Source organism: Rousettus aegyptiacus, unplaced genomic scaffold (genome assembly GCF_014176215.1).
Source record: "Rousettus aegyptiacus isolate mRouAeg1 unplaced genomic scaffold, mRouAeg1.p scaffold_m13_p_15, whole genome shotgun sequence".
Taxonomy (NCBI): Eukaryota; Metazoa; Chordata; class Mammalia; order Chiroptera; family Pteropodidae; genus Rousettus; species Rousettus aegyptiacus.
The window spans coordinates 35,679,639-35,706,750 of record NW_023416290.1 but is presented as its reverse complement, the minus strand read 5'-3'; the positions used below and the strand labels follow the sequence as shown (position 1 = coordinate 35,706,750).

The 27,112-nt window shown below is 49.8% G+C and overlaps 3 long non-coding RNA genes and 1 pseudogene across 3 annotated transcripts; 3 read left to right on the top strand and 1 right to left on the bottom strand.

The window, feature by feature from the left end:
• Nucleotides 1–1,343: 1,343 nt before the first annotated feature.
• On the top strand, nucleotides 1,344–4,210 carry LOC118612002. The gene is made up of 2 exons (XR_004954632.1): nucleotides 1,344–1,973; nucleotides 3,915–4,210. It is a non-coding gene; the product is annotated as an uncharacterized LOC118612002 (long non-coding RNA).
• A 4,923-nt stretch (nucleotides 4,211–9,133) lies between these two features.
• On the bottom strand, nucleotides 9,134–12,284 carry LOC118612000. Its single transcript, XR_004954630.1, has 2 exons — nucleotides 11,834–12,284; nucleotides 9,134–10,120 (listed from the first exon to the last, which is right to left on the bottom strand). It is a non-coding gene; the product is annotated as an uncharacterized LOC118612000 (long non-coding RNA).
• A 23-nt stretch (nucleotides 12,285–12,307) lies between these two features.
• Nucleotides 12,308–13,082, top strand: LOC118612001. Its single transcript, XR_004954631.1, has 2 exons — nucleotides 12,308–12,494; nucleotides 12,807–13,082. It is a non-coding gene; the product is annotated as an uncharacterized LOC118612001 (long non-coding RNA).
• A 2,406-nt stretch (nucleotides 13,083–15,488) lies between these two features.
• Nucleotides 15,489–15,607, top strand: LOC118612136 (annotated as a pseudogene).
• Nucleotides 15,608–27,112: the final 11,505 nt, after the last annotated feature.

Below are 27,112 nucleotides of genomic sequence, written 5' to 3'. Positions count from 1 at the left end.
TCTGTTCAAATCTTTGGTCCTCAAGGTCCCTGCCCTAATGCCAGATCCACCCAGAAGCCTCCACCAGCGCTGTGTGCACCTGCACCCCCTCCCCCCTCCCATTTTATCACTAAGGTGTGCCCATGGGTTGTCTCCCTGGCCAGGCCACAGATGCATGGAGTGAGGACACATCAAACACCTCTATGCCTCTTCCTCCCTGACCTGTCACTCGGGGTGGGGGGCACTTGGCAATGAGGAGCCTTGCACATTTCTTGAATGCCGTAGAATTTGTCCCTGTCCCAGGACAGGGTGGACAGTCACACGGAGAAAACCTTTCTGCTCATGCGCAGTCCTGATAGTTCTCTGGCCCCTTTGCTCCATTTCCTGAGTGCCATGGGACCTTGTGGTTAGCCAGCAGTGACAGGAAAGAGCTGGGGCCTGGCCTTGACTCAGCACCTGGTGGCTACGCCACCAGTGCAGCTTCCTCTGGAGAGAGGCAGGGTAGAGTGAGGCCGGGAATGAAAGCGTTGAGGCCCTGGATACTGGAGCAGCCTCTTCCCATAGGCAGACCCAAAGTCTCAAAGGGAGGGGGAAACCCTTGGGCGCCACTAGGGCCAGTGCTGGTGCCTGGGCACAGCCTTCTTGCCTTCTCCCCTTCTCCCGAGAGCCGGGCGTGTGTCACACGCTGGAAAGGGTAGCCACCCACCTCCCTTACCCCACGCTGGGGCCACGCGGCACTGCAAGATTGCGGAAGGGGAGTAAGGCCCCTGATGCGGCTCGCTGGTGACTTGTTCCCTCCTTTTGTCGCCCGCCCGCGCTGCAGGTGACCCCGGGAGCCGCCAGCCGTCCCCGCCTCCACCCTAGCTTTGTCGGCCCCAGCGCCCCCGCAGCGCCCCAGCCGCAGCCGCCTTCTTGGGGTTTTCCAGCTCTGCGCACCTCAAACGACCTGCGCCGCCGCCTGCCGGGCCTCTCCCCGCACTCCTCCCCCACTCCGCCCGGGGCTGCACAGCAGGGCTTTCTGATGAGTCAGCGGGAGCCGGGAGCCCCCAGCTGCCCCGGGCATCTGCACCGGTGACGCAGCGTGACTCACGGGCGCCCGGGCAGCTGCACACCGGGAGCGCGCAGCGCAGCACCCCGTCGCGGCCTGGCGCCCCCGGGGCCCTGCTCGGCGCCCGGCACCCAGCACCCGGCTCCTCCCGCGAGCCCAGCGCCTTCGGCACCCTCCTCCTCCTGGGCCCGACTCCAAGCTGACATCAGACGCTGGCCGCCTGGCCACCCTCTGAGTCAACAGTTTCCGAAGCGGAGCCCGGTGCCAGGGGCGGGAGAAAGCGCGGCCTCCGGGGGAGGCGCTGGGAGGGGGTGGGGGTCTGGCTCCGGTCTGGCAGCCGCGGGAGGGCGGAGGTGGGTGGGGACTAGCGGAGCTTTTACGAGAAGTCACGGTGGGGGGTGAGGGGGGAAGAGGGTGAAAACCACCCTGCGGAGCTGTCGGGCAGGGAGGAAACCCGCCGCCCCAGAGCCACGTGCCGAAGCCGGCAGAGAGTGGGTGGCAGTCACTGGACCGCCCCTGAGTGGCTCGGGAGGGTTGGGGAGTACGCCCTTGCTGGGAAAGGCCCCTGGCTAAGGGAGAAAAAGAACGGCTGGTAGACACCATCGGCCCCAGGGCACCAGGGAACATTTATGTCTGGATAATTTGGCCCAGTTCCCTTTGATGGAAGAAGCTCCGGCCAAGCCTGGGGGCGAGCCCTGCCTACTCAGGGTTCAACCTGGAGAAACGCACTGGCTTAACTCTGGAGGCTCCCCACCCCTCCACCTCGCACCCTTCAAAGAGGATGTATGTTCTAGGGTTAAGGAGTTTGAGAGCCTCAGTAAACCGAGGGAGGGGAGGTGGTGGTCCGGTGAAGTGAGCATGGCTGTAGGAAGAAGGAAGGAAGCATAAAAAGAGGGGAAAAGAATTTTAAGAACATGCAAAGGACGTAACTGGAGTCCTTGGAAAGGTGAGTTTCCTACTTTCTGAGAATTTAGGTGAAAGCTTCCTGAGGGGAAAAAAACACATGCATTAGCTGTAAAAGGAGTGAGAGGTGTTGTGAAGATGTCTGGGCGCCTTCCTCTGGGTGACAAGGCTGGAGCATCTGGGAGCTATGGGCCGCCCCTGAGTCTGTTCGGTAACCCTCCAGGGAGGCTGCATCCTGTGGTTCTAGGGTGCTCAAGGAGGATGAAAGACCCTTTAAAAAGCATGTGCCCGAAGTGGCCTGAGTGGAGCCTGGAAGCTCCTTGTACCCTGACAGGTTTCCCTGCCCATGTCAGACAGGAAGGAAGGGGGAGAGGAGACAGGAGGACAGAACAGCAGACCTCCACAGGCGATGGGTCTCCTCCCTTCCCACCATCCCATCTCATCCACCATCCCGTGACCCTCAGGATGAGCAAGACACCACTGTTATTGGTGGGCTTCCAGCTGGAATTCATTCTCAGTGTCTTTCCGGGATTCGTCTTGCTGTTCTTTCCAAAGCCACAGTTCAACAAGTGATGCCAGCCGGGGAGGGGGTGTCCGTGTCTCATCTTGCAGGCAGAAGCAGCACAACAGCTGGGTGAACAAAACTCGTCCGGATCTGTCCAGAGCTGCTTGTCAGCACAGCCCCCACAAGGACGATGTGAGCTACTTTTTGCCCCATATGACCCTTATTCAAACTCATGCAGAGCAAGAGCTCTTGGCCCCTGTCTCCTTGGGCAGCCTTTTCCCAAGTATGCGGGTGGGCGGCTCATTTCTGCCAATCTAATCCAGCTCACAATAGCATTGAACCAGACATCTGAGAAGCCCTGGGTTCCAGTGAAAACTGACAGCTGTTGGGAAGTAAAAGGGTCTAAGTTGCTGAGATGGGGCAAGATGCAGAGCCCTGTGACATCGGAGGGCAGAAATAGTGGCCAGGGACTGGTATGGAAAGTGTTAGTAGTGGCAGGTCAGTGGCCCTACGTGGTCACCCTTCAGGGAAGTTGGTGGGCAGGACCAGTGGGGATTATCCTGGGAGCCAGGTGCAGGAGGGGGCTGTGGCCGGATACTTAAGCCACAAACACCGCAACCCCCAACTTCCACATTTGTTTTTCAGACTGAGAACTCAGTGGGGGTGGCCTCCTCCACAGTTTCAAGTTCTGATTTCTCATATTTCTGGCTTGGGCCCAGATCAGTTGCCATCCTCTCTGTGAGGCAGCTTCTTCCCATCCCATGGGTCTGAGAGCACGAGGGCCCTCGGCACCTCCATATAACCCTTATCACGCTTTGCTTGGCCTAAGAGGTTTTGCTGTATTCAACTTCCCTCTCTGTCCAGAGGCCCACTGGGAGGCCCCGGTTTTGTAGCTCCCTCTCAGTGGAACTCCTGGGGAAGTGCATCAGCTGTCAGCTCTGCCCTCTTCTGCCCCATGTGTGGCCTGAGCAGGCTTCCTTTGTGTCTGTTGGGGCTTCCTGTTTGCTATGTCTGCTTCCATGAGAGCCTCATCTTGGGTTTCAACCCAGCCTGCTTTTTGCCTGACAGTTCAGGCCAGCCTTTGGGACTCTGAGTGATTCCAGCAGCCATTCAGCAGGAAGAGCCTTCACTCCCTCCCTTAGTAATTGGAACTAGGGCAGAGGGTCAGTGGAATATAAGTGTACCTCACTACAGCTGGCCTGTGGGGCGTAAACCCACACAGGAGACAGGTGGATTTTGCTAAAGCTAACGTGTCAGGTGTAAATGTACATTCATATAACAAACAAATTAGGGGCTTTTAGAACTTTTTTCAAAGAATACCATTGAATATGAGGTTCTCTTCTTAGTTTTGAGGGCTCACTTTTCTTCCAACTTTTTTGGAACAGATGTATTCAAAGTGAGATATGAGATTAGGAGATGAATTAGCAGGAGTCAGACTGTTTTTCAGGGGTCATGTAACAAAATGCTGTATTATTGCAGGTGCTGAAAAAATTGGAGATGAAAGTGAGCTGGACGAAGAACATTTATTTGTCTCAAATGGGTTGGCATAATTCCCCAAAACATCTGGCATCTTTCTGTAGCGTTTATCACTCTAGGGGGAAGCTAACCTCCTCTAGCCATCCTTGACCACATAATGGAGCAGAGAGTGGAGGACTCTGTCAGGGAGTTTCAGGTCCACCTCTGACTCTGCCGTGTCTGAGTTCTACTACCTTGGGCCCCCTGCTTCGCTGTCTGTGCCTTGGTTTCTTTACCTATAAAGCAGAGAATTGTTGTGAGAACCAGAGGAAGTGACGCCTGGTGGGCATTCGGTAGAGGGTAGCTTAACATGTTTTAAACTTTCAACTATGGGGGTGACACCTTCCTACACTTATATAATCTTTAGTTTCAGGTTCTGTCCAGAGTCAAGAAGATCAACCCAAAAGAGCAAGTCATTCTTTCAGAAGGCACTGAAGGAAAGACCAGCATTTCTAGAAGTAAGGAATTTAATAGCAGCACAATCTCCCAACCAATCGTGGCTTTAGGGCCTGAGAGAAACCTGATAATGAATCAGTCTGAGGCCTAATCAGTGACAAAGATGACCTTTGTCCAGATACTAGGCATGTTTGAGCCCCTGAATGAGGCTTTAATCTAAGAGGCATTGAAATCAGAGCCTAATAAATACTTATTTCATTGAGTCAAATCTAAGAGTTTGAAGAAAAACACAAAGTTTATGTTCCATTTGTCCTCTACCATATGAGTTGTGATCCTGAAGGAAGACACTAAACCAGACTCTGCTGTAATGGATAATGGGCCCAGAGCCCCACGCTGGGCCCTGGACTCTTGCTCCAGGAGCAGGAAGTGTTACCAGGAAGGACAGATCAACCAGCTGCACTGGACACTCTTCTGAGAGGGAGCAAGAACTGTCCTTTGCACCTCAGCTCTTTCTGGCCCAGCGGACACCAATTCAGGGAACATCTGGTATGTTAGTTTCCTAGGACTGCATAACCTCACACCATAAACTGGGTATCTTAACGCACAAGAAATTTATTTTCTCAGAGTTCTGGAGGCTACAGGTCTGAAATCAAGGTGTCGGCAGGGCCATGCTCCCTCTGAGACCAGGTAGAATCTTTCCTTGCCTTTTCCCAGTTTCCTGGCCTCAAGTAGCTGGCAATTCTGGGTGTTCCTTGACTTATAACTACATCACTCAGATCTCTGCCTCTGTTGGCACACGGCATTCTCCGTGTGTGCCTGTGTCTTTGCATGGCATCCTCTTTACAAGGACATCAGTCATAGTGAACAAGGGCCCACTCTAGGTACCTCTTCTTGATCACAGCTACAAAGACCTTGTTTCCAATAAGGTCATATTCACAGGTACTAGGGGTTAGGACTTCACAATATCTCTTTTAGGAAAAACCCCCCATAACATGTGGTAAGAGTGATGCCTTTGATAAACAGGCTGTGGCACAGGCTGCAGGGGTAGCCGACCCAGGGCATTCCGCTGTATGCCGGCAAGGGGGCAGATGGAGGCAGCAAGTGTGCAGTCTGTCTGTCAAGAGCCTCAAAAACATTCATATCCCTTAATCCAGTGATCCACTCCTAGGAAGTCATCAGAAATGTTGATCACGCTATGTACAGAGATAGTCATCTCAATATTGTTTATAATAATTCTTGAGAACAACTCCAATGACCAACTGTTAAAGATGGTTACTAAAATAAGGCCCATCCACATGAGGGGGATATTATGTAGCCTTTAAAAATGATATTTCCAGAAAAAAAATAGTAAAGAGGAAAGATGAAATAAAATGATATATTCAGAATGTTGTCAACTTTATAAAAAGTATATAAGGAAACAAAACCAACATAATATTAATCTCTCCCTCTTCTTTTATGGAGTGGTTATGAGTAATTTTGTTATTTTCTTTTAATTATGGCATTATATAAGTTTTCTGCATTAGCTCTATAGCCAAGGAGAAAACGCACTAATGATGTTTTAAAAACAGACATTGTTTCCTGGAGTATACATTCTAGGAAAATTCTGGCTGGGAGGAGAGCGGCAGCTGCTGGGTGTCCCGCTGATTTCTGTGCTTCTAAGCCACAGCCATAACCGCTTCAGGGGGGTCTCAGCACGTGGTTAGGTGGCTACTTGCATAAGAATTACCCATGATGCTTATTTAAAAATGCAGAATTCTAGGCCCCACCCCAGACCTACTAAGTCAGGATCTCTGGGCACAGGGCCCAGGAATTTGCGTTCTCACAGGCTCTGCACATTTTAGACAGAATTCCCCTGCCTTAGAAGCCACGGACAACCCACTCATTGGTAATCCTGTGTGGTTGGTCACACCAGTCATCTATGCCCTCTCAACCTACACTGTGCTTTGAAGAATAAAATCAAATAAACGGAGAAGTTATTCTTTTTATAAAGTCCATTCTTGGTTGTACTACCCAAGACAGAAAGCTGCAAAACACAATATTCAAAAGAACAGAAAATTCATAATTATTTTGGCATCCAGTGGCAGCAGATTACATTTCTTCATTTATGCTAGGCTAATAATTAAAATGAGTTAACATTCCCAGATTCTGTCCTTGTTTGGAATTGAGAAAGTTACAGGCGGACATTATCCCACAATGAAAGATTTGCCCATTAATGGGAATATTCCGTGGGTAGGTAGTTGAGAATCGTAACTATAGTTGTGATTTCTTTAAACTCACAGCCGTGAGGTGTCCTTTATTGCCTGACTTAAGGGAGCAGTATCGGACAGAGGGCGGTGGAACGTTCTCCACTCTAAGGTGTGTCCAGCTGGGGGCAGGGGTTGGCAGAGAAGGCCCTTCCAATGCTGCGGTGCCCTGACTTGTCAGGACCGAGGGGAGTCATGGCATGCTCGGAGAGGGCCCAACAGCTGTGCAATTAGCCAGCTCATCAGTGGGTGAAATTCAACACTGCAAAGAGGCAATAATTCACGGTATTAGTCCACACTTGTTTCTTCCGGAGTTGGTCATAGGTTCCTAGGTTAGCCATCCTAAGAATGAAATACCTGTCTGTGTGTGGGAGCAACGAGAAAAAAGAAGCAAGAAGAACGGCAGCTGTGAAGTTGTGCATCTCACCTTCTGGAAAGGGTCATGTTCCCTTTCTACGCCTTCATATGGATGGCTTCAGGGTGCCCTCCACCTGACCCCCGCTCTGGGGGAAGGAGGGCAAAAGGAGGTAGGCTCCACAGGGGCAAAGTACTGGGCACCTAAATGACACCTTCCAATTGTGCTTTGTCATCGTCCCCAGCATTCTGGCAGGAGCTGGATCTCTCCTCAGTGGGGAGGATGGACAGGGCCAGTCTCCCGCTCAGCACCCCAGGGAGGACTTGCGTGATCAGCGACCGAGAGGCCGGCTCTGAGGAGCACGGCCAGAGGTCAGGCCGGCTGCTCCTCCCAGATGCCCCTCTCTCCTGACATGCAGTAGGGAAGCAGAGGAAGGCAGCCGAAAGGGTTAGGACCCATGAAGGAGACAAAAATGTAAAAGGAAGCCCTGTATCTCTCACACAACATGTAATTAGCTCTCAGCAGAAAATGCTGTGGATTCATAATGGGAGCCGACAGCGGGGGAGGAAGGCTCTGACAAGCATGAGATTTTTCGTGGGCTTTTTTTTTTTTTTTTAATTTAATTTTTAAAGGAACACGAACATTCGCAATTATAATTGTGGACGTTCAGTGAAGGTGTCTCCCCAGCAACAAGCCAGATCACTCTGTGTCTTGCCCCCACCCAGGGTGGCCTCAGAGCTCTCCCCTGGCCCCAGGGTGCCAGCCAGCCCCAGAACCCTCTCCTCTCCATGGCAGCAGTCCTTGGAGTCACCTCGGTCTTCAGCCAGGGGCTCCCAGGGTCACACTTCTGGCAAAGCCCAGGCCTTCTCCTGAACGCCCTGCCCTTGTGATTTTTGAATACTGGGTTTTCCGCCCTCCTGTGAGGAAGGGAGGTGCAGCTGGACAGGAAAGGTGAGGAGCCCCGGGGCGGTTAGCTACAGGTGGGCAGTGCCTGGTTGTCTGCCAAGACAGCTGGGGCCAACCCTCTCCCAGGCACAAAGGGCTCTCTGTGAGGCACATGCCCAGCCCCGCGTGCAATCTGGGAGGCTCCTGTTTCTTAACACAAAGGAGGCCATTCCCAGACTGGCCTAGGTGTGGCCTGTAGGCTGAGCCCTGCTGGGTAGGGCCCTGTGGACTCCTGGTGACCCATCTGGATGACTCCAGTTCTCATTATAATCTGGTCTGGACTTGAAGATGGAGAGAGGCCTGGGCAGGCAGCTTAGCTTCACAGGACATGGGCAGATACCCCTTCTTCCTTTGGGAAAGAGACTTCCTAGGTCTGCCACACTTTATCTATCTATCTATCTATCTATCTATCTATCTATCTATCTATCTATCATCTGTCTATCATCTATCTATCATCTATCATCTATCATCTATCATCTATCATCTATCATCTCTATAGCTTTCTCACATACATACACTCACATGCACACACACATTAAAAGTCCAAATGAGAGAAGACTCTCAATCCAACCATACTTAGATAAGTCGACTATGCTTTGCGGACCCTTTCCCCCAGCCCCAAGCCGCTGCCACAGAGAAATTAGACTAGGCCCCAAAGAAATCAGGCTAGAAAGTATGTAACAAGAACCACCATACTGACCTCATGCATAATTATCATTTTCTACAGAACTCAGTCTCTCCCTGCATTAAGTGCCTCCTCAGTATAACCCTGCTATGCTGGAGGTGGGAGGGGGAGGGGGGAAGAAAAAAAGAAAGAAAGAAACCTTTGCGTAGGCAAAATAGCACAGAAGATACACTGAAAGATCCACACTGTTGTGTCTTTCAGCTGAGCCTGAAGTTCATGGGGGGGGGGGGGTGCGTGGAAAGGGGTGGGTTGAGGAGACGCTTAAACCCTCAGTGAGCTTTGTGTTTTAAAATGAAAGAGTTGGAGTAGAATTTCTAAGGTCTCTTCAGCAATCAATATTCGGTTCAGGCCTGAAAGCCACAAGGCCACATGGCCGCCAACCAGAACCTGCTGCCCACAGAGCTCCTGAGGCCCTGTTGCATCAGGTGGGCTCTGAAGGTGTCTGCAGAGGGAGCGGCAGGCACATTCCTTATCTGACCACCCCTGAGGTCAAGGGTAATAGGTAAGAAGAGTGGCATCTGTCCTGTATGCCCTGTGCTGTGAACTATGAAAAAAACACTCATTTATTGGACATTTATTTCTTGGGCACCGTCTATGTGTCAATAAATAGACAAAATTCCCTGCTTTTAGAAGCTTACATTTGACACAAAAGCATAGGAGCTTCCCCTCTATAGTCATTTCCAAGGGCTGTGGGAACAAAGTACCACAAATTGGGTGGCTTAAACAACAGAAATGTATTTTTCTCACAGTTCTGGAAACTAGAAATCTGAGGTCTTGGCAGGGCTGGTTCCTTTGGGGGCTGAGGGAGAATCTTTCATGCCTCTCTCCTGGCGTCTGCTGGTTTGCTGGCAATCTTTGGCTTTCCTTGGCTTGTAGAAGCATCACCCCGATCTCTGCTTCCACCTTCACGTGGTGTTCTCCTTGTGTGTCTGTCTAAATTTCCCCTTTTTATAAGGATACAAGTCATATTATATCAGACCCAACCCTAGGGACCTCATTAACTTGTTTATCTCTGAAAAGACTCCATCTCCAAAAAAAGGTCACATTGTGAGGTACTGGGGTTAAGATTCCAACATATTTTTTAAATTTGTTTATTTTTTTGGGGGGGGGGGACACACAATTCAGTCTATAATACCTTCTGCAGAAAAGTGTAGGAAAGTATGGTGAGGTGTCTAAAGTCTTCTGCTTCCTCAAGGTCTTCCGTAAATGCATCTGATTGGTGGAGCCTGGGTCATGTGCCTATTCCCCACTGCCACCGAGGCTGGGAAATCGAGTTTCTGGCTTCTATCTTTGGAAAGCATGGATCTCTAATGTGGGATTTTCCCCAAACACAGGATGAGCACATTCAAAGAGTTTATGCAAAGGTGGCCACAGAGCACAACGGGAATCTATTATGCAGGTCCTTTCAGGTTTTCTTCAAGAGGACTCAGGAGCAGGGAATGATGACCACAGCTCTCATTTCTTACATGTCCCCTTTAGTGCCTAGTATTGTGTGCTGCCCATTGTAGGGACTGAATGTCGATGACCACAGAGAATACTGGCAAACCTAGAAAATAGCCAAGAAGTTACATTTAGTAAGCATTTACGACGTGCCAGGCATTTTTCTGAACTCTTACATACATTGCCTCGTTCCGTCCTCATGACAGACAGCTTTATGAGATAGAGATGATTATTAGCCCCCTTTCACAGATGGGAAAACTGAGGCCCTGAGGGGTTAGGTAACTTGACATAGTAGGTGGGAGAGCCAGGATTTGAATGCAGCAATTTCAGTCTGAGACGAGCTTAACCACTATACTTCCTAATAGATGAAAGAAGGTGATGAAAGATGGAAGGAAGAAAAGCTCCCCAGCCAGCGCTCAGGGAAGGTAGGTGAGTGCCATGAAGCCATCGCCCTGCTGTCAACCTGGGAGCTCAGGGGAACTACTCCAGGGTGGCATGTGCATAATCTCATACTCCCTGAGCCAGGGTGGGTGTGATGCTGGCGTGAGGCACTCTGACAAAGTCCTTGGGAACCCTGAGAAGGAGGCGTGGGAAGAGGCAGAGGGGAGGAGGGAGGAGAGAACCTGCAGCTGCAGCTGCGGGACCAGCCCAGGAGGCCCTGCCTGGCGTGGCCGAGGAGAGCCTACGTCAGAGGACTGGTTTCTGAGCTTCCGGACTCAGCTGGGCTGGGCAGAGGCTGGTTTTTCTGAGAAGGCAGGGAGGGCCCCAAGCTGGTCCCTTGCCAAGGTTCTGCCTGGAGAAGGCCAGGATGTCCTGAGGGTTCTTCCACAGTGACCTGAAGGCCAGGATGTCCTGAGGGTTCTTCCACAGTGACCCTCAGAGGGTCCAGACAGACCATCCAAGCTAAGGTTCATTTGTAATGTGGCTCAGGTACCCACCACATACCCAGATGCAGAGACCAAGACCTCTGTGCCTGCCCGGGGGTGGGGGTGGGTGCGGAGTAGCCCTGGCCACTCCCTACTCCTGTAACCTTGGGCGTTGGAACATTGGTATTTCTATTACACTAGAGGGGAAAAGGTGGGAAAAGGAGCAGAAGGAGACAAAAATAGAAAGGACACATTCCCACAGCTCCAAGTTTTCCCTGTGTCCCTTGCCAGGAGGACTGGGCCTCATGCCTCCCACACTCCAAGTGCAGAGCACAGTTTCAGAGTATGCCTACACCAGGGGTGTTTGTCATTCACCAGTGAGCCCCTCTCTCCAGAAAGCTGGGACCTGCCCAGCAGCTTTCTTTCCAAAGGGCAGCAGGGTGCAAGGTAGCTGGGCTTTTCCTAAAGAGAGCAGAAGAAAAAGGTAAAAGAGTCTTTTCCTTCAACAGCATTGATGATAATGTGAGAATTGAGTGGTTAATTATACACTAGCAGGGAATTTCCAATACATACATCGGTGACAAAAATAAGAAAGAAAAGTGAAGGAAAAGAAATATCCACTAGAAGTTTTTATTATAATAGCTAGGTGACTATGAAATATATAGTTTTAAAAAGTTCAGTTCAATAAATGTTTGCAAGCATCAGTAATGTTCCAGAGTTTTAAAACCAGATTAATATTTGCAACGACATGAAAAACACTAATGCCTTGCTTGTGCCCTAATATCTGAGTGTTTCCCCACAGATAAGAAGTAGAGACATTCTTAGAATTTAAAGAATGAGGTGGGGCCAGGGTTGCCAGATAAAATGCAAAATGGCATGTTAAATTTGAATCCTAGAAAAAGGACGAATATTTTATTAGTATAAATTTGTTCCAAATATTGCATGGGACATACCTATCCTGGAAAGTTATTTGTTGTTCATCTGAAATTCAGATTTACCCGGCTATCATGTATTTGCTCAGTCTGGCAGCCTCGGGCGGCCTCGTATCCCCGCCAGGAGGGGAAGGCGGAGTAGAGAATTCTGGGAAAGAAGCCGGCGGGCCCATGGCGAACGACAGGACTCCAGACAGGCCAGCCTCGGGCTTCAGGGCTGCCGTGGTGGGGCCCTGGGAAAAGGCTCCCGGCCTCCTCTGGGAGCTCCGCCTCCTCGGAGGGAATGGGCGGAGCCCGGCAGCTGCAGAAGGAAGCCTTGAAAACAACGTGAAAACATTTCAGGTTTCTCCACGCCCTTGCCAGCACAAGAGAAGCCAGGCTCAGGGCGGCAACGTCCACGAGCGCACTGCATGCTGGCCCGTCTCCCATGGGCTCGAGGGGTCACCCTGACCGAAGGGGTATAGTAACGCTTCGCCAGGCCTCAGCCCATCCTGTAAACTCCCCAGCCTGCGCTGGCCTCCCCATCAGGCCTGGCTGTGTCAGCCCTGCCTCACACTGAATTCCCCCACATTCTCCGGGGCTGAGGTCATTGAATATCTCCGGGGGCCTTTCCTGCAAGGCTGATGTGCCAATCCAGGGGCATTAGCTGGCGACCGTTTGCCTGCCACCTGGGAAGAGGAAGGTAGGCACCTGCTCTGCGGGAGCCCTGGGGAGATCACTGGAGGCAAGTGGAGCTTGCCGGCCTGAGGGCTGCTGGCAGCTGCACACCCAGGTCCCTGAAGGCCCCCTGCTGCGCTGGCTCTGATGGGGGCCTCCCTTTCCAGAGCCTTCCTCACAGGGCTTCCTGGGAGCTGTTCTTGTGTCTTTTTCCAGTGAACAAAAAAGGGAGGAGGGGAGTTTCAACACGAATGTTGGACCAGAGCTCGCACTGGAGGGCTGAGAGAGAAATAAAGGAAAGCCTATGAGCAAAGCATCTCTTTGATAATTTTGCCAGGTGCTTTTAGTCCCATTTTAACAGAAGATGAAACGGAGGCCCAGAGAGGTTATGGAGCTGTCCTCAGGTCACACAGTAAGTAGTGAAGTCAGAAATCCCACCCAGACCATTCTGACTCTAAAACCTGGGTATCTTCTAGTCGTCTTTGCTGCCCAGGAGGACATATCTTGCTCAGGAGGACATATCTACTGTCAACTCTGTTATTCTACTATAATAGAAGAACAGAGGTTATTCTGTCAGGTTCCTGCCTCCCCCGCTACCTCCAAGACTTGGCTTATGGCTATGAAATTTCCACTAGAAAATAATTCTGAAAGGAAACAGCTGTACTTCTCTGTGTCCATGCCAAGAACTCATCTCCTGGGCTTCCAGCCCTCCTCCCACAGAGCCGAGCGAGCACTGTGGGGCCAGGCTGCAGTGGTCTCAGCTCATCTCATTTGGTAATTACAGACTGAAAACCAACCTCATAAACTTGGCCTGCGTGGTTGATTAAGTTTGGTAAAGCTGTGGGATAGAGGCCCCCATGATGTCACCTCCCCACATCCCAAGGGATACTGGGTGTTGTCCCTGCCCCCTTAGCCCTTAGATCTCTCACACAGAGGGGGTCAAGCCTTCCTCATCTTCCTCTTTTGGCCTTGGGTATTTCTCTTGTTCTCTGACCCTCCAGCCACCTGGGTCACTGTTCCTCCTTCTTAGCACCTCGGAGCAGTAAGGTGACAAACTTTCAGTTGAGTGTGGTGGAGAGAGATCCCGGGGTGGGATTAGGAAAGGCTTGGGGAGGGAGAGCTGGGCGGGAAGGAGGAGCACTCCCTTTCAGCTGACTGCAAACTTCACTCGTGTATCCCTGTCTCTGCTCATGCATGTGTGTGGGCTGGACGGGGAAGCACAGAGCGAGGCGGAGGCTGGATGCAGGATTCCACACAGCCTGGCTCTTTGCTCAAAGCCTGTTCAGAGAGGCACAGCCCCTCAACCAAAAGCTGTTAAAAAGGAATTTCAAGCTCTACCTGCACCTCCTGTACTGAGGAAGGACTCCAGCATTTCTCAGAAGCGCCTTTCTTTTGTCACACTTTGCAGCTCCTCCAAGTCTCCAGAAACATCCAGCCAACATAATGTCCTCTGGTTGCAGCGCAGATTTCAGAGCCACTCTGCTTGGTTCAAATCCCGGCTCCGAAATAATCAGACTTGGGCACATTACTTAATCCCTCTCTGCCTCAGATCCCTTCCCTCTGGCGTGGGGATAAGAGCATCTACTACCTAGAGTTGTTGTGAGGATTTTAATGTTAAGTCATAAGAAAGTTAAAACAGCACCTGGCACATGGTAGGAACTATGTAAGTGTTAGCAGCTATCATTATTATTACTATTATGATTACTGCCTCTCCCCTTCCCTTTCCTCTCACGTCTCCAGCCCAGTCTTTTTCATGTACTGTCCATCCAAAGCCTTGGCAGGCTGGCTCAGCAGAAACATGCTTAGAGGGTGGTGTGCATGGGTGGGAAGGCTTCAGACTAATGGATCTGTGCCTGAGGTTTGAGAAGGTGTGGGGGCCCCCTACAGATGCTTCTCAGATGGGAGGGAGCAAGCTGGCCTCCGCTGTACTGGAATGAAAGACCGCCTGCTAGTGAGAGCTTCCGCTTTAGGTGTAGACAGTTCCATTGAGAGGAAAACCAGTCGGGCAAGGGACCACTGAATGTGTCAAGGTGGAGGCTGCAATCTGGAAACTCATACAACAGGACTCTCGTGGGTTGACTACTGGCTCCGCATGTCCATGTCCCAGCCTCTCAAACTGTGACTGTGACCTTATTTTGGAAAAGGGTCTTTGCAAATGTAATTAAGAATCCCTACATGAGATTATTCTGGATTATCCAGGTATGTCTTAAATCAATGACAAGTGTCCTTAAAAGAGCAGCAGATGAGAATGCACAGATACAGAGGAGGGAGGGTCATGTGAAGTCAGAAGCAGAGCTGGGAGTTATGCAGCTGAAACCCGAAGAAAGCCTGGAGCCACCAGAAGCTGGACGAGGCATGGAAGGGAGGCTCGGGAGCGAGTGCGGTCCCGCGGACACCTCGACTTTGGGTTTCTGGCTCCCATAACTGCGAGTGAATACATTTCTGTTGTTTTAAGCCACACAGTCTATGGTCATGTGATGCAGCTGGTCCAAATGCATGCCCTCTTCCCCGCAGAAAGGCAAAGATAAGAGGTCTGACGTGCGGCAGACAGAGAGAAGTCACCCTCGAGGGCTCTGTGGAGGACTCTCATCAGGGCTGCTGCACGTGATGGTGCAGCTTGCACACTGCTCAACAGTGGGGTGCCATGGACAGCATGGTTGCGGATGTGAATATTTATTGCTGTTTCTTCCTGCAGGGGTCGGTAAGGTGTCTTGAAGGGGTACCTTTTCCTAAAATGCACAAAACATCTCTTTGGCCTTGTTACATTTGGGTGAGATACATCTAAATTGTGTCATTCAATAGAACTTTCTGCAAGGAAATGTTATATCTACACCATCCAATACAGTAGCCACAAGTCACACATGGCTTTTAAGCATTTAGAATGTGGCTTGTGCAACTGACTAGCTGAATTTTAAAATTTACCTAATTTTAGGATGTGGTTCTTTAGTGTACCGGTTAGCATGTCTGCTTTACATGCAGAAGGTTCTGGGTTCATGTCCCAGTGGAGCCACAGTCTGTGGTCTATGGCCATGCCACCCTGAACAAGCCCAATCCTGTCTGTTCTTGGAAGCTAAGCAGGGTCTGGCCTGGTTAGTACTTGGATGGGAGACCACCTAGGAAGACCAGGTGCTGCAGGCATAAATACTAATAAAAAAAAAATTAAAATTTACTTAATTTTAATTAATGTAAGTTTAAAGAGGCACAAATGACTAGCGGTTACCATATTGGACACATAGCTCTAGGACAAGAAAATGGAAGCTCAGGACTGCTTGATACAAAATGTAGTGACCAGAAGCACGGCAACTATTCATCTGACATTGTTCAGAGAACCCCTGTGACTGCACCTCTTATTGAGTGATGGGAAGGGGTCGCACGTGAACCAAGGTGGTGGTATGCAGCGAGGCGCGTCGGAGGGTGTGGGAAATGCCCCCCGGGACTGAGCAAGGTCCACCTACAGCAGGAGGAAGAGAGGATGGCCCAAGCAGGTCAGAGATCGCTCTCCAATTTGCTGGGTTCCTCCTCTTCGTCACCCTTCATGAAGCTGTCAGTCGTGAAGTTAGCTTAGTTTGTTAGCACCTATTTATGTTTTCATCTCTCAATTTGAAATAATGAATATTTACATGGAGATGACCAGAGATGGGCAGGGGGGCCAGTCCAGGGGCTCTTGGCCTTGGGGTTACTCTCTCCTTGAGAGGGGACTTTTTTGGAACAGGTCTGTTTAAGCTCCCAGTTAACTCTGCTACAGGAAGGTGGGAGCCTTCCCTTTCTCTGCTGCCCCACAATGCCCGAGTATAGCTGCACATGTTTTAACTGCCAGAGGGCAAGACATTTACTCATTGTGGCTTCATCCCTTGAAGAGACCCGAAGACTTCTCTGAGGTGGGAATTGAGGTCTACAATGTCATTTGGTGATTGTCACACTCTCCCATGCCATTGACAAGCAATGAGGGTGGATTTACCGGAGACTGTCAGGGGTAAGTCCTAGCCAGGCAGTGAAAGGCCTGGCTACTTGGGTCCCATTAACCTCATCTGAGAGCTTGTTAGAAAGGCAGACTCTGACCTGCCCACACCTGCGGAATCAAGACTCCGTTGCAACCAAATCTCCAGATGAATTCAGTGCATAGCAAAGCTTCTGGAGCTAGAACTGAGCTGGAACAAGGCTCATTACCTAACATTGATTTAAGGGACTTGTCTTGACTTAGTTAACAGAACTGAACCGACTTTGCTGTTTCAGAATTTTGTTGGCTTCGCCTCCCTGGAGAAACTTCCAATAAAACATAAATCTGTCGAAATGGTTTTTAAACACAATTATCCCCACAGAATCCCCTTCTGATGCGGGCCAAATGTGTTCCACGTTCCGGCTTTTGGGTGAGTGACGCTTTGGGAGTCGGGTGGGATCGGGAACCTCCTTTCGGGGCCTGCTTTGAAGCCTGGCTCTGCTTCTGTGCCCACTTTTCCTGCCCCACCTGAAAGGACGTGCCCTACGCATTGGAGAACAGCTGTAGTGTCTCCGCCCTCACCCAGTGGCTTCCCCACACCAAAGCCTGGTAGGGAGGTGGTCCCACTCAGGATTTTCTGAAGGCATCCAGCAGCCCATGCCGGATATCAAAAAAGCAGAGGAGCCAACTCTCAAAGGGCTTAAAGAGACAGCATCACACAATTACAAAGTGTTATTAGCAAGTCCACAACATCATACAGCAACAGATGCAGCTGTTTAAAACGATAATTTTCTTAAGAGATTATTAATTGAACAAATAGTAAAGTATAAAGTAGAATTTTAGTGTCTTCTTTTTTTAAAAAAAAAATATATATATATGCATAGAAAAAGCAATGTCTGGATAGATCTGTTCCAAAATCTATGTTGTCAATGCTCTTTAGCCATAGGGAACGCGTGTGTAGTTGGATTTCTCTGCTCGTTGCAGTGAGGGAGAGTGCCCGGCATGGGCGAAGCGGGGTGTCTCAATCGTAGAATGCTGGAAGGTGCTCCTGTCAGGTCTGGCCTCGTGGCTGGCACTTTTGGGGATGGTTCAAGCAAACAGGGCTTTGCTCTGGTTCGGATGCTGCCAGCGAGCAGGGGCAAATTTTTGTTTGGATAATTCTTAATAATCCTTAATAATTCCTACCAAGGTGAATGGAAGAAGGCTATAATTGGTAAAAATACAAACAAAAACAATGGCCAGCCATTAGCCAGGATAGCAGGATGTTTGGTTATTTTTGTGACGTGGACAATGCTCTTGTTTCTGTCTCATTCAGCGACAATTACGGGACGGTTTTGTTTTTGTTTTGATCTTCACAGTCCCAGTGCCCTTGGACGATGTTGGTGTCCTGAGGAACGGATTATGCTCAACAGCAAAAAACGAAGGCCCAGCTCTGAGTGCCGGGCCATCTTTTGGCTGTCAGAAGCTGCATTGCTCTTGCTCAATGGATTTGGGGGGGGGGGGGGCTCCTCTGGGTGTTGGGATAAAGGGTTATTTTCACTTTCTCCATATTCTGGAAAAAAATTTTTTTTCAATAATCACATATTACATTGATCTTTAAAAAAATACCTATTTCCTTTCTGGGAAAAAAATCACCCATAGAAACAAATGCTAACCTGGATAAACCGTATGCCAGTGTGTTCTGTGCGAGGGGCAGACAGCCCAGCACTCGCAGTTCCCCGGGAACAGGAGCCACAAACAGCGGCCCCGCTCTACGTCTTGCATAGCAGCTCCACTCAAACGTTCTCCCAGGTCTGCGGCCATGCCAGCCCGAACGTGCCCAGTCTCCCATCTCGTCTGATCTCAAAAGCTAAGCAGGGTCGGGCCCGAATAGTACTTGAATGGGAGACCACCTAAAAGACCAGGTGCTATGGGCCTTAAAAAAATAAATTCTTCCAGGAGGCAGGCTGGGTGTGCCCATGTTGGAGTTTAGATAAGATGGAAATAGGTGTTGCTCATGACCTCACTCCAGGGCCCAGGTGGTAAGGAATATGGCTGGTTTATCAGCACTGGGCAGAGGCCACCTGGCACCTTTGTGGGGCTTCTTGGTGGGGCTCTTAGGTAAGAAGTGGTGGCATGGCCTGGAGTCGAGGTCCCCAACCCCTGGGCCGTGGACCAGTACCAGTCCCTGGTCTATTAGGAGCCAGGCCACACAGCAGGAGGTGAGCAGCAGGCAAGAGAATGAAGCTTCATCTGTGTTTGCAGCCGCTCCCTAGCGCTAGCATCACCGCCTCAGCTCCACCTCAGGCATTAGATTCTCATAGAAGCTCCGGTCCCTGGTGCCAAGAAGGTTGGGGACAGCTGATGTAAGGCATCTAGCACATATAACCACTAAGATTCAGTTTCTCCGTCTGAAAAAATGATGATATTACTTCCCTGGTTGAGTGGTTTTGAGGATTAAATCCGACAGGGTTGTAAAGATTAAGTGAAATAATCCAAGTAAAGCACTTAGCATGCAACCTGGCCCATAGTAAGTGCTCCCTACACGTTAGCTTTTGTTGTTTTGGCCCATAATCTCTACTAAATTTGATAGTTTATTACAGGTATGAAAACTATGATACAGCTTTACATTAGTTATATTTTATGTCGATTATGGTTCTTAATAACTAAAAATGTTTACTGAAAGTAATCTAGGCAGAAGACCTTACTTAATTAGATTCTTTAGGGGTAAGAAGCAGAAGCATAGCTTATTAATTTGTTCCTTGTTATTTCCCGTTGGGGAGATTACCCACGGCTCCTTCCTCACATGCAACGTGTAAGCGAGCATTTGGGGGCTGCTGGGGCGAATGGAATGATTCCCTTTGATCATTATTCCCGTAAAGACAAACCTCAGATTTATGTTGTCCTCCATGTCACTCTCTTTGCCGGAACCTGCTCACTCCCGTATGCCTTGCCTCTAGAGAGCTGACAGGAGACACAGCGGGGAAGGACCCTGTCTGGAGTTCTTGAACTGCAGGAACCTGTAAACATGGCGTCGGAACACTAACCTAACAGAGCAGCCTGGTCATCAGGTGAACCTGGGTCGCGGCGCCTTCAGAATAAACAGCTAGAGAGGCCAGGGGGTTTCAAATCCTGAGGGAGAACCCTGTGGATTTTCAGAGCTAGCACCCCAAACTGCTAGTTTTAACTTCAGTTGTGATAATTAAGCAAGAGACTGACAAACATATTGCTTAACAGCCATGTGGCAGCCCCTAGCCTGTTCATAGGCCACATCTGCCTTCTCCTAGAACTTCACATCTCCATTTGGGCCATCTCCCGGGGAAGGGCTTCCATCCAGAGAAAGTTCACGAGGAGGCTACAGGCATCAGGACTTGCAATTGAGCTGCCCACTAGGGTAAACGCCACTGGGCTGGGCATCCAAGCACGTGGGGCTGTGCAGAGCCAGAGCAGGCTGGGGAGGGGGCATGCTCTGCCGGCAGGGCCCCTCTCCACCCCGCCCCTGGCACAGGGAAGTATATACTCTGGATGGCTGCGTGCCATCCAGAAACTGGGACCAGGACGCGGGCCCTGCAGCCAGCACAAACGGGGAACGTGATCCTGCCTGCCCAGCCCTCCACCACCGTGTGGGAAGCTGCCTTCCTCACAGCTCCGGTTTGGTGGTTCTCAAACTTCAGTGGGCACCAGATGCCGGCTCGCGGGAAGTGGGGTGGGTGTCAGAGAGGAGGCTTGTTAAGGAGGCAGGTTCCCAGATCTGCGCCTACGAGAGATTCTGACCACGAGAGACCTGCATCTGAGAGAAACCCAGGTCAAAATGACAACCCAGTGGACAGTTCACCAAAACTGGCCCTCAGGCAATGTTTCAGAAATGTCTGTGCTCTCGTGTAAAATTTGGAAGATGTCACATAAAAATCATATTTCCATCCAGAGTGCAGCCAGGCCTGGGTCTCCTTTACTACTTGGCAATAAGAAACCGGTGCTAAACAGCATCTGCCCATTGAGGTGGCGATAGCGCCCCCACACCCCCGAGTTCACCGCAGCACCCCCGCAGTGCACACACAGATGCATGTATGTGCACGCGGCCCTCTGCCTCTCCTCTGGTCGTGCCCATAAGCTTCTGCGTTTACAGCCTCCGCTCCGCCCGGCCTGGGTGAGCAGGGTCGAAGAGGCCCGAAGAGCTCTCTTTTCCTTCTTCCCCAACTGCAACCGAGTGGCACTGACGTCCCTACTAGCTGGTGCCGCTAAGTCCCCTAGGTAAGTCCCCTAACTCCGTTCTCCTGTGTCACCCCCCACTGGTACAGAATTTCCACAAAAGCAGAGCTTTCATCTGTTTTGTTCCCAGTGCCTAGTGTGGTGACTGACACACAGTAGGGAGTCAAAAATATGTGTTGAATGAATCAAAATCACAATGAGATACCACTTCACACACATTGGGATGGCCATTAAAAAAAAAGTGTCATCGAAGAGGCGGAGAAGCTGGAATCCTCATACATTGCTGCTGGAATGTAAAATGGTACAGCCACTGTGGAAAACTGTCTGGCAGTTCATCAAAAAGTTAAACATAGAGTTACCATAGGACCCCGCCATGCTACTCCTAGGTATATCCAAGAAAAATGAATACAGAGGTCCAAACAAAAAGTTGTGTGTGAATGTTCATTTACAGTAACTAAAAGGTGGAAACAATCCAAATTTTTATCAACTAATGCGTGGATAAACAAAATGTGATTTACCCATACAGCGGAATATTATTCAGTCATAAAAAGGCATGGAGTACCAATACATGCTATAATGTGAGCATTATAAACTAAAGAAGCCAGACACAAAAGGCCACACGTTGTATGATTCCATTTATATAAAATATTAAGAACAGGGAAACCCACAGAGTTAGAAAGTCAGTCGACGGTTTCCAGGGGCTGGGAGGACAGGATAGTGAAGGGTGACTGCTTGACGGGTGGGAGGTTTCCTGTGCGAGTGATGAAAATGTTCTAGACAGTGATGGGTAGACAGCATTGGGAATATAGGAAATGCCACTGAATTGTACACTTTAAGATGGTTATGATGGTAAATTTTATGTGTGTTTTATCATGATAAAAAAATATTGAACGAGTGAATGAATCAGCCACTACCATGGTGTTACTGTGCAGCCTAAGACACCATGGTTCTGGGCCCTGAAGAGGCAGGTGACTACGACTTGGCCTGAGCCTCCTGGAATATCCAGGCCAGAGGGGAGCGAGGAGACAGATGATTTCAATGCGGAGGGACTGCAAGTGGCCCAGGGGAAGAACGGGCTTCCAGGACGGTAAGCAGCTTGTGTGGACGCTGTGGAGAGGTAGGGCAGTGCGGGACAGCTTGGCGGTTTGAAAAACTGCAGATAGTTTGAGTGAGAGAAAGGGCTGCCTGCAGTGGTCAGGCCAGATTACAAAAATGCTCACAAGCCATGCACAGGAGCTCAAAAGCCTCTCTCAGGCAGTAGGGAGTCGCCGAGGAATTTGAGAGAGGGAAGGGGGGCATGTTATGTGATCGGATTTGCCATCTTCGTATCCACTGAACCTATAAATGTTCCATGAGGCCCCAAAAGTAGCAGCAATGTGACCGCCCTTCACACCCCTCTGGCCATGTTTCTTCTTCACCCCCATTCACAGATAAAGGGCTTATAGGCCAGGTACCCCAAAACAGATCCTGAGTTGAGATTTGCATGCAAGGTGCCTTACTGGGGAGAACACTGGGACAACACCTGTGGGGGAGCAAAGGAAACAGGATTGGGAGAGGAAAGAAACTTTCCTCTCCCCATAAGGTTCTTTTAACCTAACAATTAAATCTGCATGAGGGAGATTAACAAGAGAAAACAACCAAATTGGATTACATGGGAACCCCACATCCATGAGAGCTTCAGGGACAGAAAGGGAAAATGAGGTATATATGACATTCTGAGCTAAGGATGAGGTAAGGTGCCTTGTGGCTTCAGAGGGGAGGAAGGTCATCTCAGGACAATAAAAAGCAGATGTTCAGTAATTAGTGGTTTGCCCTTTCCTGTAGATAGGTCAAAAAAAGTTATTTCCAGTGATAACGTTTTATGGGCAAGTCCCCTAATTTAAATTCTATAAGGGAAAGGAAAAAGTTTCTTGTGAACCTGTAGGGTTTTAATTGCCTTCGGTTCAAAATAATTCATATGTCAAAGTGGCATATTTTGGGGAGGCTTGCACTGAACCCCTGCAGGGTCAGAGCAGAGATAGAACTGGGATGATTTGCAAGAGATACCTCAGTTGATCCCACTAGGAGCTCTGAAGCTGGGATGTTCTAAGACAGTGGCCAACCTTTTTGGCACCAGGGACCGGTGCTCCTATGAGAATCCAATGCCTGGTGATCTGAGGTGGAGCTGAGGCGGTGATGCTAGTGCTGGGGAGCGGCTGCAAACACAGATGAAGCTTTGCTCATTGACCGCTACTCACCTACTACTGTGTGGCCTGGTTCCTAAGAGGCCACGAACCAGGACTGGTCTGTAGCGCGGGGGTTGAGGACCCCTGCCTTACATGGTTCATGTCATGTAATCCTTAGGCCAATCCTGTCACGTTCCCATCCTAACAGCCTTACATGAAGGTATTAATTTTTTACGGATGAGGAAACTGAAGTGTGGGGGCGTTATATATGCCCATGGTCACATAACTATGGGATAGAGAAGATGGGATATGGATGGAGGGAGATAAAGCTCAAAACACACCCCTTCATCTCTAAGTTATATTAGGCACAGAAACACAGTGTAGACAGAGACATATGCAAGTATGTTCACTGTATCAGTGTTTGTAAAGGGAAAAAGGCTGGAAACCACCTAAATGTCCGTCAATAGGAGGAAGCTCACGCCAATTAGGGTATGCACACTCTAGATGGCCCAGGCAGATATTATGAAGAGTGAGGTAGACCTCATATGTGCTAGTGTGGAATGATATAACTGATATGTCAAGTGAAAAAGGTTAGGTACTAAATAATATGCAGACCACTATGCATATTATTCTATATAGGGATGAGGTCACCCCCTGAGACAGCCAGGGAGGGAGATGGGGAAATTACCTGGCCTCACTCTCCTCCCTCCCTGTAGAGTGGCCAAGAGGGAGCACTGACCCAGTAGGCCAATCAGAGCTCTCTTCTGGAAGCTTCCAAGTTGGGAGCACAGAGAGAGGGCAATTCATTACTCTGCGGGTGCTGAATGAAGCTCTGGAGAGGCCAGAAGCCAGGCTCCCTTTCTGTGTGCAGGAAATCAGGCTGCCGAAGATGAGAATCAGTCCAGCCTAAAGGGAGAGGAGTGGGAAGGGGAGTGGGAAGGTACCCTCATTCCTGTCACCTGTCTTCAAGCCCTACCTGCATCCTACTTCCGTGTGACCAAGGGGGCACAAACTAGCACGGACTCCTTACCTGTTTGATCTCAAGAGACAGGAAAGTGTAAGAGTTACGAGGAACCACATCACTGAGTTTTAACCCTGGTTTGCTAAGCTGTGTGACCTTGGGTAGGTACTTGGTGGCTTCATGTATAAAATAATTCCTTTCTCGCAGAATTGATGAGAAGACTAGGAAATTAAGGTATAGAGGGTTCACAAAGGGCCTGATGCACAGTGACTGCTGTACTAGGCCACATCTCATTACTTTCACATGAGTTGGATTTTCTGTCACTTCAGCTGGAAGGGTATTAATCCAGACTGACCTTCCCCGCTTGCCTCTGGGTTACCATGTTCCCAAGCACCCATATGTCCCAGGAGCAGGAAATCGCCAAGCCACGTGGTTGTGTCAGGAAACGTCAGTCGAAGGTTCCCCTAGGCCCTGCTGGTGGCTGACCGCCTTCGCTGAGCCGTCCTGTTCACATGTGCAAAGGACTGAGTCCACATGGCTTCGCTCCCTGACCTTTGGCCTGCTCAGGCTGTTTACAGACTTTTCCCCTCGGATCCGGAAACCAGATCCCTTCCTTCCTGGGAGCTGCCTGGGCTGCAGCCTGGCCATGCCTGGGTCTGTGTGTCTGTAGGGAACCAGATGTGAACCTGGCCTATGGAGGAATGAGCAGAAAATACAATCTCAGGATGTTTGTTTCGGTTTCCTTCTAACTCAGCTCATCCTGTTACTTGGCCTCTATTAAATAGTTGTGCTCACCAACATCTAGGTAACTGAATTAGAGGAACAAGGGGACTTCTGGGAAGTGAAATAATGAAAGGAAATTCAATTCACTGGGGATTTGCTGGGACCCTATTCTGTGCACATCATCCTATGGGAGACGCTGGAATGGATGGTGGCCCTATGAAGGCCGTGGCTAATCAACAACTCCTCATAGGAGGCCCTCCTGCTCCTGCCCCCACCTCTGCTGCCACCTCTGACTTCCTGGAGGGGTCAGGGCTATTCTGCTGGGCATGGGGCATGCTGGGAGGCAAGGCTGGGGAGCAAGCAAAAATGAGGGGCAAATGCCAAGGCCGAAGTCGTGATTCTGGGAGAAGGCTGGGCAACTGCACTCGAATCCAACCTGTGGCCTGGGAGCTCTATGCCAGGGCAGGTGTAGATCTGATTTGAAAGAGCAGAACAGGGTCTGTGCTTCCAACATGTGGTGTAGAGATGGTGTAGGAGTCAACTGGCTAAGCTAGGAGCCAGCCTGGGAGAGTGGGAGCCCAGGGGACCCCAGCAGAAGAGGCTGTCCCGGCAGCCTGGCCTCTCACCGAAATATCCTGGAACACCTAGACTAGGAGAGACTCATGATGGTCTAGGGACAGTAACCCTTAGGACTATATATAGGGTCAATCTTTCCAAACCTCACTGACCAGTGGGGAGAGAGGGACTCATATTCTGCTTGGCTGTTTCAGGGATGCTCAGGGAAGGACAGGGCAATCTATAGAGACCTGAGCACACTTGTGGGCTACTGGGCTGAGCAGAGGCTGGGGCAGGGTTTGGCATTTGCTTAGCAGATGCCCAAATTTGGTTCATAACCAAAAAGAAGGGTGCAGAATTTTTTATTTCTCAAGAAGTCTGAGAAGAGTGAAGGCCATTTCTCTTCTCTTGTCTTCAGTGAAATATTGGGTTTGGGTTAGATCATCCTGAAGGTCCTTTTCATCTTCATTCATTCATGCATCAGGAATCATGATGATTCAATCGTCATTCATTCATTCACTCACCCGATGTCTCTTAAGCTTCTATGTGCAAAGCATGTGCTAGGCATAAAACTGCCATTCGTACAGCTTTACAGACACCATGGATTATCCCATTTAACTCTCAGTTCAGTTCTGTAAGGTGGAGTCACAATTCTGCTATGACAATCTATGCTTGTATGCGATCATTTTTTCAAAAAGAGGCTTCCTGTGTGCCCGCTATGAGCCAGGCATGGCTCTAGGTGCTGGAACATGAGTGAGTCACTGCTCCTGTGGTCCTTACTTGCTTGGGAGAGATGCAGTTAGCAGGGGACAAGAACAGAAGCGAGATCATTTCGATCGGTGTTAGTGCTCTGGAGAAAGTAACAGGGGAGGTGCCGGGGGTGGGGGGTAGCGGCTGATGACAGCCATATCTCCTGTACCTCTGCCGTCTTCCTGGATGAGTAAGAAGGAAGCTAGAACACCCGGGCCTCTGCTAAAGTGGAACTTTCAGGCTAGTCAAAGTGTGAACTGGGCCAGGAGATGCGAGAACCTACTTGTACTTCTCCGCCAAGGTGGTGACAGGTTATTATTTATGATAATAAATTCCTAAAGCATGAAGCACTTGGCTGGTTCTGGAGGCTGGCAGGTGTCACAAGGGCTTGGACTACAAAAAGCATGCATTGTGGGTCAGTTTGGGGTCATAACCCCTTCTGAATACATTTGAGTAACTTTTAAAAAGAATATCTGTTTTGTATTTTAAAAGCAAGAAAAACAATACGGGATCGAAAAGAGGAATAATGGTATAAATTGCATAGTACTTCTCCCCCGGCCCCTGGCCCCAGACCTGCCTGCCCAGGCCACCACCCTGTCTAGATTCAGGTAAACTCAAGGGGTCTGCGTGACTCCCATGCTGGTCCATGGTCTTCTTATACACCTGCATATGAACTGATACTTCTCAAATTTTACAGCCCTTAACCTTCCCCTTCTGACAAAAAAAAAATATGCCAGATACCTAGAAAGAAGACACAGAGGAGAATCCCAGAGGCCTTTGTGAGGCTCTTACAGAGAAGAATAGAAGTAGGTCCTATCTAAATGGGGGCAGAACCTGGCATGGCAGAGAGCGTGGTTTTGGAGTCAGCAGTCTGGCGCACAAATCCCGGCTCTGCCTCTTTCTAGCTGAATGATGTGGGTAAGTCAAGAAACCTCCCCAAGCCCAGGCTCTCCCGTTGTAACTAGGGAGAGTCATTACTCCACTGAGGCATTGTGAGGATTACATGAGCTAATGCAGGTGGGCACTTGGCCCCATACTTGGCGCATAGTTAAGTGGCAAAAATGGCTGCTGTAATTATCATGGAGTGGGTTCCAGGCATGCTTGAGTCCACATTTACATGCAAAAGTGCTCAGGTGAAAGGGCATTCTCATTAGGGCATGGAAGTCACAGAAAGTCACCTTCACCCTGTGTGTGTCTGTGTGTTGGGAGTGGAAGTCGAAGGTTAATTCTACTGTTTTTGCTTTGTTGGTCTCAGGTTCTACTCCTAGTCATGCCGCCCAGCACTGTCTGATTTTGAGCATGTCATTTAGCATCTCTGGGCCTCAGTTTCCTCATCTATTAGATGACGGAGCTGGTCTTGATCA